Genomic DNA, 18,593 nt, shown 5'->3' on the forward strand with positions numbered 1-18,593 from the left:
GTGCAGAAGCATCTCCTCTATTGGTTGGTTTCACTGATTTCAATTGGGCTGGTGACCTTGATGATCGGAAGTCTACTGCAGGTTATGTGTTCACTCTTGGTTCAGGACCTACTACATGGGCTTGCAGGAAACAAAGTGCCATTTCTCTTTCTTCAGTAGAAGCAGAGTCTCATGGTGCAATAGAAGCTAGTAAGGAAGCCCCATGGCTTCGTCAGATCCTGTCAGAGTTTAGCTTTCAACAGCAACATCCGACTACACTTTGGTGTGATAATCAAAGTGCCATTCAACTATGCAAAGATCCAGTCCAACATCAACACAACAAACACATTGAACTGCACATGCACTTCATCAGAAAGCTCATTCATGACCATGTTATTGAAGTGAAATATTGTTCAACAGATGATCAAGTTGCAGACATCTTTACAAAGGCTCTCACAGAGGCGAAGTTTACTAAACTTCAATTTATGGTTGGAGTTTAGGAAGTTTTCACTAAGGGGGGATAGGTTCTAATGCCTCCTTCCTTCTCCTATTGTGTCATATTTTTACATCCTTCAATCCTATCCCAAGTTGTTTTTAAGGGGGGATGTTTGGATATTCCGGCACATAGGAAATAGTTAAGTATAACTTGGTCTAGTGTAGAGTTAGGTAAAGTGTGTTTCTTTACTATGCACTTTTGTAACTTACAATCCGACGATCACGATATGTTCTAGACATGTAGTGATCCGATGGTTCATTCTCTCCTTGGTATTACCAACAGTTGATCCGTGGCTTAACACCCGATTGGTGCATGATCTCTATTTAAAGAGAATGGAGGGTCATTGGTAGGGTAACCGTTCATGAGAGAAGCTTATGTAAAGTTTCATTCTTTTATTAATAGATTGTCTGAAATGGCCGCATTGGCTTAGGCCGTGGATTGTTTCCCTCTTTGAGGGTTTTAACCACATCAAGAATACTGGTGTATTGATCTATGATCTGTTTGTGAGCGGTGTCATTTGGTAATCTGTCTGAGGAACTTACCCTGTAATTCCTACGCTTTATATAATAAGAGCCAACACATTTTCATGCATATGTTGTTATTGTAGTTGAAATGCTCTGATTGATTTAATGATATGTGTTGTTTAACTTATGTACTTGTGTATGAACTGATTCATATGTAATTATATGAATCTTGTTTTTAATGTGTTTCATATGTTTTTAATGTTGTCACCATCCATGTCGACTACTCTGCCAGACATCAGACACATCTTTCACTTGTACCTTGCTATAAAAACTATCACACTCGTCTCAGACTGATCCGTGAGTGTTGTACGTGTTATCTTACCTTGTATAATGTGACTTCTGCATCCGAGTGGACTGCTCCACTGGAAGCTGTGCATGTCCTTTGTGTTGTGTGTTCATAGCCGAGTTGGGACTGCTCCCTCTCAACCTAGACCTTACCTTCACCTCCTTCCCCTTTCGAAGTGTTAGAACCTCTCATACACCTTCCTTGACTCACTGCATTAGTCACACCCTTGCTGCTGACAAAGTTATTCTACTTGCCTCTGTGCGACACCGCGGTCAAGGTATTACCTTACGACCCACTGCTGGAACACCTACACCAAACGGTTTGAGGTCTAATTGGGACTTCTTACCAGGGAGATCCCCTTGACATGTTGGTAGGTCCAACATCGTCAACACAATGTCTTGGAGCCCCTGCCGCTTTTTCAATATTAGATAATAAATCAAGCTTGCGGCTAAAAGTTAATAAGTCATTGCGTACAGATTCCCTATCTCCCTTGAGCTCACCTTCTACCAATTCAACACATGACTTAATTCTCTATTTTAAATGTCTCATATTGAAAGATGCTTGCCATGCAGATTCAGTAATACATAAACTTTCACATATATTACTAACAATGGACGATTTTACTGCATTAACCAGATAAATGGCTTTATCAAAATTATGAGATGCCTCGAGACTAGAAATTTCCAATGGTAGCCCGCGTATTCCCAACGGAGTCTTTAACAAAGGACCTGAGCTTAAAGCATGTTATAGATATTTTATTTTTTCCTTTAGTTACATATTTTTCACTTGTCATTGGCTAATATATTCTGCAAGTGTGCCACTACTAACTAGATGCATTTTCATTAGCTTTGGTTTCACAAATCTAACCAGATCAACATTTACTTCTGCTCGATCAACAATATTTTTGTTGCAAACTTGTACCCTTTCAATCCTCAATATTTTACTTCCCATATCATAATTTATAACTTGCAATGTAATAAGGTTCTCATTGAAACTAATGACCTCTTTGGCAAATTTCTCCATCATGTTTTTGCTTTCTTGCAAACAAGAACTAACCCAATTAGGTAGTGTCACACAATCAACTTCCATGTTCATGGCCTCATCAATGCTCGTTGTTTTAGGTGGGATGTTGGATCTAGATGACTCAGATGTATGTGCTCATTCTAGACTTACTATATGCGGAGGCTGTTTTTCATCTTTCCATTTGATAGCCCTCTGTGAACCAATTTTCTAGTTGCAATAGTTTTTTTCCTTTTTTGACTACTAGATGAAGACTAGCTAGCACTACATGTGCAATATTGATTTTGTCCCGTAGCATCTGTGCTTATTTTCTTGTATCTTCCATTTGTGGGGATGATGTCTTTTTAAGCGATCTCTTCAACACCTGCCAACAATTCTCGATTTTTTGTTGGTTCATTGTGACTTTCCTGGGTCTACTCTCTAGTTCTCAGAAACAAGTTCTTGTACCTCATAGGCACTAGGTGTTATGTGAAAATTTTATTTCTATCAAATCCTTGAATAACTTCATCTTCACCTAAGATAAAAGCATTTAAAGAATTTTCCAGAAGGGTAGTGTAAGCCATATTCTTGAAAGTCATGTTTCCAACAGTAAACGAAAAATAAATAAATTGTTTTTTCTTTTTTTGCATAAATGTTACTTGCAAATGATGGTATTTCCTGCAGATCACAACAAAAAAATACCTATCTAGAAAAAACCTTAGAAACAACAATGCTTATTTTCAAAATCGTAAATTCAAATGTCTGTATTGCTTTCTCTTTCCTCTTTCCAAAAACTACTAACCTTTTAATCTAGCTCACTTGGTCCAAAGTTACTTTATGAGAATAGAGGTCTTGAGTTGAAGTCTTTCTTTTTGTTGAGTTATTTTTTCAAAAAACACATGTATCTTATGTTTTAAAGTTACTTTATGTAAAAGTGTTCTCACCCATTATAAAAAGTCTATCACTTATAATTCTAAAGCCTCTTTATCTTTTATTTAAGTTACAATTTAGTGGGTAGCTCATAAAGTACCATTGTAAAAGTGACTTTCACTTATTTATAAAAGTGAGTCACATATTTTTTTTTAAAGTGAGCTAATTAGATTAAGTTTGGAAAGGGGAGGGATTTTTTTAAATATAACATTATCATTCATTTCTGCACATTCACGCACTTTGTTGGCATCTTCAACAACTTTTCTTCAAAAAGCCATAACTTCTTCTTCCGAAAGCTGTTTTCAGAGCCCTTTTTTTGAATCAGCCTAATATTTCGAGATATTTCCACTAGAACACTTAGTTTCAGCATATACAACTTCAGTTTCTGTTAAAATGGAAAGTCCATGCCAAGTTATTCTTGACAGCACCAACTATTTCCAATGGTGGTCCTACATTATGGATTTACTTAGAAGTAAAGGTCTTTATAAAATAGCCTCAAGCCAAGAAACCAAACCTCAAGATGAAGATAAGGGAGCCAAATGGGAAAATAGGCAAGATCAAGCACGTGGGTTGATAGGGATGTCTATTTCTCTAGACTTTAGATTCCATATCACAGAACTTGATACTCCTAATGAAGAAATGAAACAACTCAATAAAGTTTTTGGAATTAAAAATGAAATTAGAGCCCATCAACTCCAAAATGAGTTGCTTACATTGGACCCCAATAATTTTTCTTCCATTGAATATTTTTTGTCCAAGTTCAAGACCCTTAGACTTCTTTTGGAAGGTGTTAAGAAGATGGTAGCCTTATCTATTCCATTCTTACTAATTTGGGACCAGCCTACTCTGTGTTTGTTTCCGCCCTCCATTCTACTAGAGAAACATTTATTTCTCAAGGAAAAGACTACAAGTCCCCTCTTTTGATGCATTTTGTGATTCTTTAATAAGAGAACAAGAAAAAATATTACATCTTGGTCTTCTTAATCTTGGAGACTCTTCTAAGAAAGCCTTAGCCACCCAACAATAATGAAATTCAAAGAATCCTAAGAAGCAGTTCCTAAAAAGAATGGTCCTAAACCAAACAAGGGTCTTAAGCAATTTCACTCTCAAAATGAAAAATCATTTCAACAAATTGATAAGGAAAATAAAAACAAGGGGAAGAAGACTGATAGACATTGCCACTTTTGTAATCAAGATGGCCACTTAGAATCGAATTGCTTTAAGAAGATGGAAGCCTTGGAAGCAACAATGAAGAAGCATAACATCCATTTGGAGCACTCTTCAACTTCAAATTCATCTTCAGGAAATGCACTTTCTGCATGTGGATGTCAAGCATCTCGAGCTGGTTATGCACTAAATGTATCTTCTTCTTCTCATTCTCATGAGTGGCTCATTGATTCTGGAGTTCCTTATCACATGGCCAAAAACAAAGCCATGTTTTCTTCTTTAAATGATTGTAACACCAAAAATATATATGTTGGTTATGATAGATATCTTAGTGTTGTAGGGACTAGAACTATTCATCTAGACAACGGTCAATTTAATGATGTATTATGTGTTCCAACCTTATCCTGCAACCTTCTATCTGTATATCAGATAACTCATTCAAGTGAAGATAAAATCGTTGAATTCTCATCTCACGATGTTGTAATTAAGGACCTAAGAGATCTTAGACAGATTTTAGCTATTGAAATTGCTGATGATTCTACAAGTTTGTATAAGTTTAACAACTTTGGGTCATTAACTATTCCCTCGGTATTGGTTGCTCATAATGATGAAGTGAGCAAACTTTGGCATGAGCGATTTGGTCACTTAAACTATCACTCCCTTCAAAATCTATGTAAAATATGGTGACAGGTCTTCCTATGGTATCTTGCAAAGATGGCGTTTGTTCCAGATGTGTACTCGGAAAACATCATCAGGATAGTTTTAAAAAATGTGCCTCTTGGCACGCCTCAGCCCCTTTACAGCTTGTGCATAATGATTTATGCAGTCCACTTCCAGTTGTTTCATTCTCTGGCTACAAGTATTTCTTAACTTTCGTTGATGATTTCTCTAGACGCACTTGGGTATACTTCTTAAAACTCAAGAGTGAAGTCTTTAACATGTTCTTGGCCTTTAAGGCCTTTGTTGAGAAACAATCTGGACTTCAAATTCTTAAGCTAAGATCAGAGAATGGCGGAGAATATGTTAACAAAAAATTCATCAACTTTTGCATTGGGCATGGAATTCAAATGCAACATACTGTTCCATATACTCCACAACAAAATGGTGTAGCTGAAAGGAAGAATCACACCTTAAAGGTAATGGCTAATTGTATGCTTCAATCTAAAGGACTTAGTCTTAACTTTTAGGCAGAAGCAATTAACTGTGGTAATTACATGGTAAATCACACTCCTACTAAGGTTTTAAAGAATATCACTCTAGAAGAAGCATGGAGCTCAATGAAACTAGATGTAAGTCACTTTTGTGTTTTTGGAAGTGAAGCATGGGCCCATATTCCAGATGAGAAACATAAAGCTTTAGAACCTAAGAGTGAAAAATGTATTTTTGTTGGATATTCTGAAGATGTCAAAGGATATAGAATTATTCCACTTAAGTCCAAAAATGTTATCATTAGAATAGATGTAAAGTTTGCTGAAAATATATCGGCCTATGAGCCTGGTTCGGCGAATGTGCCACCTCTCTCTATCCCTTCTACTTCTGAAAATATTTCTTCTTTAGATGATGACAACGAGGATGAAAACCCTCCCCCACCTTCTTAGGATCCTCCTTCAGCTCAACTTCCAAAATGGGTCTGTGCTACTCATGATGCAATAGGTTATCTTGCAAGTGATCCTACAGATCAACGAAGTACACGTTCTTAGTTCGATAGAGCCTCTTATTTATTGGCTCAAGCTTCAACAAATTATGATCCTAACACCTTTGCTAAAGCTTCAGGCCATCCATATTGGGATACATCTATGAATGAAGAATATTGTTCATTATTGGAAAATGATACATGGGATCTTTTTCCTCTTCCAAAGGGAGGAAAACTTGTTAGATGCAAATGGGTTTATAGAACCAAGTATGGACTAGATGGAAAAGTTGATAAACATAAAGCTCATCTTGTTGCTAAGGGTTTTTCACAAGTTGAAGGCATTGACTATATTGAAACCTTCTCCCCTATTTCCAAAATGAACTCTATCCGTCTTGTTCTTTCCCTTGCTTCCTCTTTCAAATGGGAAGTCCATTAGATGGATGTTAAATCTACCTTTTTGCATGGGGACTTGCATGAAGAAATATATATGGAACAAACTACTGGCTTTATACAACGAGACTCCAGCCTTGTGTGTCAGCTTAAGAAATCCCTTTATGGTCTCAAGCAAGCCCCTCGGGCTTGGTATGCCAAAATGGATAGCTTTCTTTTAGATACTGGCTTTTCTAGGTGTCATTCTGACAATACTGTCTACACCAAGAAAGTGGGAAAGTCTCTTATCATTATTGTTCTTTATGTTGATGATATTATCCTTACTAGTAGTGATCCCAACCTTATAAACCATGTGAAGCCCATCCTTAAAAAGAAGTTTGAAATGACAGACTTAGGACACTTGCATTATTTTCTTGGTCTTCAAGTCTTGCAATCCAAGGAAGGTATTTCCCTTTCGCAGTCCAAGTATGCCTATGATCTTCTACGCCATTTGCACATGGAAGACTGTAAGCCAACCCCTTCTCCCTTTCAGTCTGGAGCCAAACTTTCAGTCACTTGTACTTCCCCTAAAGTTGATGCTACCTTATACCGTCAACTTGTAGGAAAACTTTTGTATCTGACACATACTTGTCCTGACCTTTCCTTTGTTGTTGGCCTTATTGCTTGGTTTATGCAAAACCCACATGAAAGTCGTTGGAAAGCAGCTAAAAGAATACTTCATTATGTTCAAGGTACAGTTCAGTTTGGGATTCATTATAGTGCAGAAGCATCTCCTCTATTGGTTGGTTTCATTGATTTTGATTGGGCTAGTGACCCTAATGATTAGAAGTCTACTGTAGGTTATGTGTTCACTCTTGGTTCAGGACCTATTACATGGTATTGCAAGAAACAAAGTGCCATTTCTCTTTCTTCAGCGGAAATAGAGTCTCGGGGTGCCGTAGAAGCTAGTAAGTAAGCCTCGTGGCTTCGTCAGATCCTGTCAGAGTTTGGATTTAAGCAGCAACATCCGAATACACTTTGGTGTGATAATCAAAGTACCATTCAACTATGCAAAGATCCAGTCCAACATCAGCGCAACAAACACATTGAACTGCAAATGCACTTCATCAGAAAGCTCATTCATGACCATGTTCTTGAAGTGAAATATTGTTCAACAGATGATCTAGTTGCAGACATCTTTACAAAGGCTCTCACAGAGGCGAAGTTTACTAAACTTAGATTTATGGTTGGAGTTTAGGAAGTTTTCACTAAGGGGGGATAGGTTCTAATGCCTCCTTCCTTCTCCTATTGTGTCATATTTGTACATCCTTCAATCCTATCCCAAGTTGTTTTTAAGGGGGGATGTTTGGATATTCTGACACATAGGAGATAGTTAAGTATAGCTTGGTCTAGTGTAGAGTTAGGTAAAGTGTGTTTCTTTACTATGCACTTTTGTAACTTACAATCCGACGGTTACGATATGTTATAGACATGAAGTGATCCGACGGTTCATTCTCTCCTCGGTATTACCGACAGTTGATCCATGACTTAACACGCAATTGGTCCATGATCTCTATTTAAAGAGAATGGAGGGTCATTTGTAGGGTAACCATTCATGAGAGAAGCTTATGTAAATTTTCATTCTTTTATTAATAAATTTCCTGAAATGGCCGCGTTGGCTTAGGCCGTGGACTATTTCCCTCTTTGAGGGTTTTAACCACGTCAAGAGTACTGGTGTATTGATATGTGATCTGTTTGTGAGCGGTGTCCTTTGGTGTTCTGTCTAAGGAAATTACCCTGTAAATTCCTACGCTTTATATAATAAGAGCCAACACATTTTCATGCATATGTTGTTATTTTATTTGGACTTCTCCGGTTGCTTTAATGATATGTGTTTTTTAACTTACGTACTTGTGTATGAATTGATTCACATGCAATTATGTGAATCTTGTTGTTAATGTGTTGCATATGTTGTTAATGCTGTCATCGTCCATGTCGACTGCTCTGCCTGACATCAGACATACCTTTCACTTGTACCTTTCTATAAAAACCATCACACTCGTCTCAATTGATTTGTGAGCATTGTACGTGTTATCTTACCTTGTATGATGTGACTGCCGCATCCGAGTGTACTGTTCCACTGGAAGCTGTGCATGTCTTTTGTGTTGTATGTTCCTAGCCGAGTTGGGACTGCTCCCTCTCAACCTAGAACTCACATTCACCTCCTTCACCTTTCAAAGTGTTGGAACCTCTCATACACCTTCCTTGACTCACTACATGAGTCACACCCTTACTGCTGACAAAGTTATTTTACTTGCCTCTTGCAACACTGCAATCAAGGCATTACCTTACGACCCACTGCTGGAACTCCTACACCAAATGGTCTGAGGTCTAATTGGGACTTCTTACCAGGGAGATCCCCTTGACATGTTGGTAGGTCCAGCACCATCAACACAATGTCTAGGAGCCCCTGCCTCTCTTTTTCAATATTAGTTAATAAATTAAGCTTGCGACTAAAAGTTAACAAATCATTGTGTACAGATTCCCTGTCTCCCTCGAGCTCACCTTTTACCAATTTGACACACGACTTAATTATCTATTTTAAATGTTGCATATCGAAAGATGATTGCTATGCAGATTCAATAATACATAAAATTTCACATATATTACTAACAATGGACGATTTTACTGCATTAACCAGATAAATGGCTTTATCAAAATTATGAGATGCCTCGGGACTAGAAATTTCCAATGGCAGCCCGCGTATTCCCAATGGAGTATTTAACAAAGGACCTACGCTTAAAGCATGTTATAGATCTTTTATTTTTTCCTTTAGTTACATATTTTTCACTTGTCATCGGCTAATATATTCTGCAAACGTTGCACCACTTACTAGATGCATTTTCATTAGCTTTGTTATCACAAATCTAACCAGATCAACATTTAGTTCTGCTCGATCAACAACATTTTTGTTGCAAACTTGTACCCTTTCAATCCTCAATCTTTTACTTCCCCTATCATAATTTGTATCTTGCAATGTAATAGGGTTCTCATTGAAACTAATGACCTCTTTGGCAAATTTCTCCATCATTTTTTTGCTTTCTTGCAAACAAGAACTAACCCAATCAGGTAGTGTCACACAATCAACTTCCATGTTCATGGCCTCATCAATGCTTGGTGTTTTAGGTGGGATATTGGGTCTAGATGACTTAGATGTATGCGCTCATTCTAGACTTACTATATGAGGATGTTGTTTTTCATCCTCGCCATTTGATAGCCCTCTATGAACCAGTTTTCCAGTTGCAGTGGTTTTTTTCCTTTTTTGACTACTAGATGAAGACTAGCTAGCACTACATGTGCAATATTGATTTTGTCCCGTAGCATCTGTGCTTGTTTGCTTGTATCTTCCATTTGTGCGGATGATGTATTTTTAAGTGATCTCTTCAACACCTACCAAAAATTATCATTTTTTTTGGTTCTTTGTGACTTTCCTGGCTTGCTCTCTAGTTATTAGAAACAAGTTCTTGTACCTCATAGACACTAGGTGTTATGTGAAAATTTTATTTCTATCAAAGCCTTGAATAACTTCAGCTTCACCTAAGATAAAGGCATTTAAAGAATTTTCCAAAAGCGTAGTGTAAGCCATATTCTTGAAAGTCACGTTTCCAACAGTAAACAAAAAATAAATAAATTGTTTTTTATTTTTTTTCTTAAATGTTACTTGTCAGTGATGGTATTTTGTGCAGATCATAACAAAAAAAAATAACCTATCTAGAAAAAAAAAACCTATCTAAAAAAAAAACCTATCTAGAAAAAACCTTAGAAACAACAATGCTTATTTTCAAAACTGTAAATTCAAATGTCTGTATTGCTTTCTCTTTCCTCATTCTCCCCTTTGACACAAAAAAAAATAGCCTTTGCTGATATTTAAGGATAACCTTTCCTAGTCTCCATGCAGTATACTTACCTTACAAACAAATCTTTAATGAAACAAAAATTTAAAGAAGCAATATGCTTCCACAATATAAAATACCAAAGGTGCACTAGTTCCTCGCAAAAAATGAATTTAGAATTACAGGGAAAACTGTGAAACACATGCCTTGACACGAGGGCTGTTACCAGATACACCATCATAAAGAATCCACTTCCCTTGGAAATCGATGTAATTGAACAACTAATTCATTGGAAATGACATCAGCCCAATAAAAAATACAATTATTTTGGTATGTCTCATAAAGCACATAGAAAACAAATTTTTGAACATTTGCTGTAGTTTCTCGGCCAATTACTCAAGAAAAGAACCAACATAAATCCCCAAATAGTTGTCTAAACAAAGAAATATCTAGCAAATTATAAATATCGGAAGGAACCTCAGAACTTGGAGAAATTATTTCTCAGATAATGCAAATCCGCTCACTCTTGGCTTTAGGAAACTATCCACATTAGATAATTTTAAACTCTTGTTCAGTTCTGGTAACTTGAGTAACCATCTAAATTTATTGGGATTCAGAGGAACCTTCAACACCCCTAGAACAATTGTTTTGGTTTTTAAATCGAAATTGTTTGCACATAGATTAACAATTTATTTGAAATCAAAGGCCTATGGAACATACCCAACTTCTACTAATCCGCTACTCCAAATCTTGTTCCTTGTTTTCTCTTCCTTGAGAGATTCACATAACACTGATACATCATCAACCAATGAAAGCTACAACCAATATCAACAAGTGAGTTAACCTTATCATTGCAAATGGCCTCTTTCTTTTTTCTGTTACGCATTTTCTCTTTGCAGTAAAAAATGCTCTATCAATGAACAATGTTGTCAAAATTAGTTTAACATTATAGTTCTTCGTTTTATCTACAATGAATGATTGTTACTATTATTCATATGAAAACTATTACACAGGATAATGTGAATAAATAACAACTAAAGATACCAAAGGAAATGTTTACAAAAGGTAATGGAAATTTTTTTCGAAATTCTAAAAGCAGCTTGTCCACTTACTTCACACATTGCTCCTACTTCAAGGTCATTGACATACATGTCATAAGTTCTTCAATCATTTTTTTGATACCGGAAATGGATTCAATACCTAGAAAATTCCAACGGCAAACAAAACCTTCAAGCTTGATAACTCTACCAGGCTAGATTTACAAAAGATTAATGCTTGATTTTATTAGAAACGTGCTAGAATTTCAATGGTTTTCCAAATAAATTTGAAGTTTCATTACACTATAGGTATGATCATGAAAATTAGATTAAGTCTACCAATAATAGCTATAAATAGTAAACTGTGCAAAGACAATTGCAAATAAACACAATGCGGAAAGATGCTCAACTACCTTCTACAATGGATTGGCTTGATAGATGGTCCCTACCACTATGTAAAACCAAATTATATTTGATTTACTAGTAATTTGAGATGCAATTTTTAACACTATGACACAAAGCTAAGTGTCAAAACGTATTCCATCCAACTACACAAAATCACACATATTCCACCGTACATTTCTTCCATATACCTACCTCCTGCACAATACTAGACCCAAATATTTGAACATAGAGAAGCACTAGACATAGTCATAATACATAATAATGGACAAAAAACTATCATGATACACTAAAGTACTCTTGGAACAATGTCACCAACAATGAATTAATAGTTTATGCCGATAGCTTTATGTTCACTACGTTCCCATGAATTAATAGTTCATACTGGTAGCTTTATGTTCAATGCCTTCAAGTGAATTGATTTCTCTAAAAAATTGATCCGAATTTAAACAGAAACGCAACAAATTACAGATATAGCCATAAACACAAAGATACAGTAGAAATAACCCTTTATTTCATTAATATCAAACACTGAAATATGCTTACAAACATAATGGAAATAAGACTAGCTCGGGCGATGGTAGCTTATCTCTGAGAAGAGATGTGGCAGCTACATGCCTCTGAACTATGTTACAATGAGGGTCGAGGGCCTATTTATTATTTAGAAGCAATGGAAAACCCCAATCATCGAAAAGCCTAACACTAGGAGATGAAACACCAAACTATGGGCCCCGTTGGGGTAAATTGGCACATCAACTTCCCGGGGTCGTAACTTTGGCATATGATCTCCATTTGACACGTATGATACCTCATTAGAAAGACCTATCTAAGAACTACAACTATAGATAGAAAATATCAAGTTAGAAACTAGTATTCACTTCCAGTGGTTTTCCCAAAAAACGTCATTTAGGGCCTCAAAATGGCTCCGGAATGTCAGGACCCGAAAAACTACCAAAAGTAGTAAACTGTGATACAATTAAGGAAACTGAAAAAATTGAAAGAAACAATGGTGGGGGTACAAGTGGAATAGGTAGGTGGCTACCAATATCCACCTGGATCACAAATGAAAAATGAAATATCTACAGAGGAATGAATATGTGCCTTATAATGGGCATGTATAAAGGATTTTATTATACAACATTATATTAAGTAATTTTTCCATACACGTGAATAGATAACGTTGTGTAGGGGAATGAATATGAAAAACAAGGACAAAAAATGTTGATACAATATGCACATTGGTACATTGAAAAAATATGTATGCACATGCATACTCGATGTGTCAAATACTGAAATGGCTGATATTTATATGCAATAGTGATTTCCATTACTCAGAGGACAAACATTGACATGATAAAAAATCTAAATGATAACTCTATCTTTGGTGCAAATATTTCGTGACATGTTCCAAATGAAAAATAGTAACAACTAGTGATTTTTAGGAACATGAGACATCAAGCATTTGAAATGGCTAATATAGTGGGGAAAATTACCATCTAACATTAGAAATTCATTTGAAATAAAAAACCAACGATTTCGAGCAAGTTACACAAGTGAGGGAAGAAAAGCTAACACTCTCTACCTTCGTACACATTACACTAATTAATTAGATATCATTTACAATGTTTACAAACTCCAAAAAAATATTAGTCCTTTAAGCATTTAGTTCACTGACTACACACCTATGCAAATAGATTCATCCACATTATAGAAAATTATTTCTCAAGTTAAAAGTTATATAAGCTTCCTCTGCGCAATGAAACCTTTTATTGTAAGCTCTGCACATTGAAACAACTTCCTATAATTATGGCTATACATAATCCAACATGAGCTCTTTAAATTCTTATTTTCTCCCTCCGCACAGTGAAATATTTTACTATAAGCCCTACCCAATGAATTTGCTAATCCACTACTCCAAATCTTGTTGCTTTTTTCTCTCTTCTGTTCGAAGATTCACATACCACTCATATGCTATCGGCCAATCAAAGTTTTCATTGATATGAGCACGTGAGTAATCATATCACTACAAATAGCCTCTTTCCTTTCTCTGCTACCCATTTTCGCTTTGCACTAAAAAAAAATCTAACAAAGAATAACGTTCTCAAATCCCATTTAACTTTACAATTCTCTACTCTCTTCAGAATTGCCAGCTATTATTATGGCTTGTGCGAAAAGGTTGTTACACATGACACTGAATAAATAGTAATTAAATATACAAAAGCCAATGTTTACGAGAAGTAATGCAAATAAATCTCAAAACTCCAAAAACATATGATCATGACAATTAGCCAAGAAACTATCAATATTAAATGTAAATAAAAAACTATGCAAGGAAAATTTCAAATAAATATTATGTGGAGACGTTAATTTGTACCTATCTTCTATGATGAATCGAATTGATGGTTGAGATGGCTCCCATAACTATGTCGATGTTGATTCGTTTGGTTTGATATTAGATTGCCCCCCAAAAAAATTGAACCAAAATTGTTTTACGAATGAACTGACATGCGGTTCAAGCCAATCGGATGGAGAAAATAATGAAAACTCTCTTTCAAAATATTTTGTGCCCTCACATACATTTTTATACACATTTCTTCCACACACTTACATTATGCACAACACTAAACCCAAATCTTTGAACATAGACAAGGATTCACTCTGATTATAATATGAAATAATGGACAAAAAAATATTGCGGTATACAAAAGTATTTCCCAACTAATGGCACCGACCACGAATTAATAGTTTATTCTAGTAGATTTATGTTCAAGGGCCTCAAGTTAGTTGATTTTGGTGACATGATTAATGCTAAAATCACACAATGGAAAATTAAAAAATTTCAATACAAAGAGAAATAGACGTAGAATAGAATTGACTTTGACCATGACACAAAATACTGGACAAAAATATTTCTTAATACACTAAAGTATTCCCTGCATAATGCGAAAACACCACTAACAATGAACTAATAGTTTATCCTAGAGCTGGCATCGCATAAATGACATCTCGATTTTCAATTGAGCTTGAATGACATCACTGACCTGTATTAGCTATCAATAACAAGGAATATCACTCTATATTGCTATGAGATAGACTTATCCCCTTCTCATGAGACACTACTTGAACCCTAATTTGTAATCAATAGTGAATTAGTGTTGTATCCCAATAAACCTATGTTCATAATTTCACAACTTTTCATATGATAATTAGATACATCATTAAGATGCAATTGAAATTAGAAGATGTCATTTTATGTGACATTAGCTTTGGAGATAACAATTTATATAAGGTAACATAAGCTTAAATAATAATCCTAGATTTTAAATGCATTGTGCAAATAAAAAACATTACGATCTATTATTTCTTTCTTTCTGACACATGTCACGAAAATCTCTGTATTGGAGATAAACCCCACATCCAAAACCTTTTTATCATCTCAATATTTGCTATCTAATTAATAGCAAACACTGATACCACTAAATAAAATCCTCCTCAGCATGTATTATGCTATTGTTCTGCCTAATTATGTCAAAATTTATGGAATTACACTACTATCGGTTCAACAACAGTAATGTTCCTCACACATAGTAGTAAAATAATTGAATATTCGATAATTTGTATTTTAGAGTAATAATAACATTGTGAATAAAAGTTTATGCTAAATTATTAATTAAAGTTACTCTTCAATGTTCTGCACACCTGTTTTCCCACACAACTCTAGTCGTTTACACACATTTAAAAAATGCTTATAACAAATGCACATAGTAGTCGAAAATATTCTTCAAAGTGAAAACATTACACATTCCGCTACTCAACAAACGTAATCAGAACCAAATGATCTATTTGTATCACTGCAAGTAGCAATTTTCCCTTACTATACCAGCCATTTGAACTGCTTACAGGATTATTTAACTAGAAATCACTACATGTTACTATTTTGAGTCTGAAACATGTTACAAAGATAAAGATGCCATCCTATTTTTTTATCATCCTGATATCTATCCTCTGATTAATAGAAAACAACATTGTGAGTAAATATCAGTCCTTTCAGCCTTCAATTCATCGACTACGCACGTTCCTATGTGCTCATTCAATGTATGATTTCTATTCAAAACTAGAGAACTGTCTACTATGATTTTGTGTCTAATAACCCCATGTTGATCTGTAAACTGCCGTAGATATTAGACTGGAGAGTTCGTCACAACATATATGATAATTATATATTAAAATATTGAAATTTTACACTATTACAGTTTATTAAACTTTATGATATGTAGATTTAACTATAATTAGTGCATGCATGTGAATATAAATTATGTAGAAAAGTAGAGAATGAAAAAATAAGCTCACACACACACAAGGCACAAGATATGCTCTCTGGGAAACCTTTTTGGGAGAAAATCCAGCTGGAAGGAAAGGCCGCTTTGCTCTCTTTCTCTGTTTGGAAATATGGTTGCAGGTATAAAGAAGTAACGCCTGTGACTCATGGGCTACTATAGTGCATAGATCCTCTCTGTGCGCTCTACCTTCTATCTGTCTTGGATATCTTTGCTTCAGCTATGGAACAAAATGCTCTCGAAAGAATGGAATGCCTCTTCCTCCTAGTGGCTCGGTTATAACACAACCCGATAGCCTACTAGTGGTTAAGTTTGACTACATCAACTCTTAACTAGAGTTACAAAATAGACTCTTCTAGAGTCTTTTACATCAACAAACACATGGCTAACTCCTTTTCCATGAATAATGGGGGCTGTCACAATATCTTCCCGAACTATAGGTGTGAAAACAGGAAGGTCAACTTCTGAGTGGCATAACTTTTGCATACAGACTATGATTGGCGCGCTTCTTATGCTGTTGGAAAGGTCTCTATGTGTAGAATAACATGAAAATATACATGCCAAATAAGCAAATTTTTGCCCAAAAAAACATCGTTTGATGCCTCAAAACACTCCCAAAAAATTTCAAACCCCGTATCGCCAAACTGGGTCTCGCTGGTAAAAATAGTGCCATGACCTGATTCCTCCACTTTTTCCACTCCAAATGCATCGATATGGATGAAAAAAAATATAATGATCCAATTCAGATTACACCTCCCCATTTTGGGAGGCTTTTTGTCCCCAAAATATTTTACTGAATGAGGTGAGGAAAGTTCTCCTCCACTTTCTCTCTGGTGTACTATTTAGTTTTTCCTGGAAGCTGTCCCTTCAACCCAATATACCAAAGGTCATGTTGCCCTTGTATTGGAGTTTTGGACCTCTTCTACAAAACCGTATCTTCTTCCAACTCTCCCTGAGTGTCTGGTGCCAAATCCTCTACAAAAGGTAGGACCTGTTCCCATTCCTGATCTAGCATGAAATGCTCATAGAGTTTCAAATTCTCTACATTCACAACTAAGTAAATGCGAATATATGGTGTTAAAATGAGTGCATATGAATTATCACCCACATTTTCCAGTATCTCAAAGGGACAATACATTAGAGCCTTGATTTTCTTACCAGGCCCCTGTAACCTCTCCTTGTTTAACAATAGCCATACTCTGTCTCCCACCTTGAATGATTTCTCTATTATGTGCATGATCATGCATGGCCCTATACTTCTCTTGCAACTTCTGTAGTGTTTCCTGTACCTATAGATGGATCTTCCTAATCTTCTCTATAAAATTTTCATCCCTCAAAGCATCTCCTGTAAGGTCTTCCCTCACTCCTCCTTTATGCCCATATGCAATATCCAAAGGCAAAGGTGGAAAATATCCAAAACAATTCCCAAATGGGGACTTTCCTGTAGAAGTGTGGATTTGTTTGCTATAAGAATTTTCTGTATATATACCATATTTTCATCCTAGGTCTTTAGATGCTTCTGGTTATAACCCCTTTAGAAGCTCCACTAAATTCCTATTGATTACTTCTATCTGCCCATCTGTCTATGGATGGAATGTTGTAGATGTCTTCAACTTTGTGTCCATATTATCCCATAATGTAGTCCATAATGTACTGAGCAATCTTGTGTCCCTGTCTGAAATGATGCTCCTTGGTATCCAAACGTGCACCCAGACCTGTCCAAAGAAAAAGTTTGCTACTTCTAGTCCACTGATGGCCTTTTGTATAGGGCATCAAAACACACATCTTTCTAAATCTTGTCAACTACCACGAACAGGTAGGCATGTCCTTCTGGTTGTCGGTAAACCTCCCATAAAGTCCATGGAAATTCTTTTGCAAGGATGACTAGGTAAATGTAAGTGATGATACAAACCCTATTTCCTGTTGCCAGGCTTGTTGGTACAAAAAATCATGCATCCTCTTATGAACCTAACTACCTTCTCTTGCATCTTGAACCAATACAAATACCTCTGCAAGTTAGCAATGATATTCCCTACACCAAAGTGGCCTGCAATCTTGGAGGTGTGAGCCTCTCTAATCAGCTGTAAATGCTCACCTTTAGGAACACATAGCTTATCCAGTCCATAGAGTAACCCATCATGGAGATGGTAGTTAATGATGTTGTCGCCATTGTGAACATGACTATGAATCTGTAACTGTTGATACACCTCAAAGTCCTCATCTTATGAATATGCCTCTCTGTATGCATAATGGGTGAATGGCTCCATGTGCATAAGAGTCCCCAAAGCTATAATATTTGATGTGGATGGCCTGGAAAGAATATCGGACCAAATTGTTTGTGCTGCCCTTCTTATACTTGATCCCCAAATGCAATTGCTATAAATACCCCATCCACTTGTAATTCTCGGTCTATTGTAGCTTACTCTAGGCTGCAAGTACTATAATGACTGGGGATCTGTGTGGATTATTGTCTCCTTTCCCATCAGATAGTGCTTCCACTTCTTCAAAACTTTCACCATGGCATAGAGCTCCTTATCATAG

The sequence above is a fragment of the Pinus tabuliformis genome, chromosome 7 (assembly GCF_031772625.1).
Source record: "Pinus tabuliformis cultivar Carrire ecotype Pingquan chromosome 7, CPIR1, whole genome shotgun sequence".
Classification (NCBI taxonomy): domain Eukaryota; kingdom Viridiplantae; phylum Streptophyta; class Pinopsida; order Pinales; family Pinaceae; genus Pinus; species Pinus tabuliformis.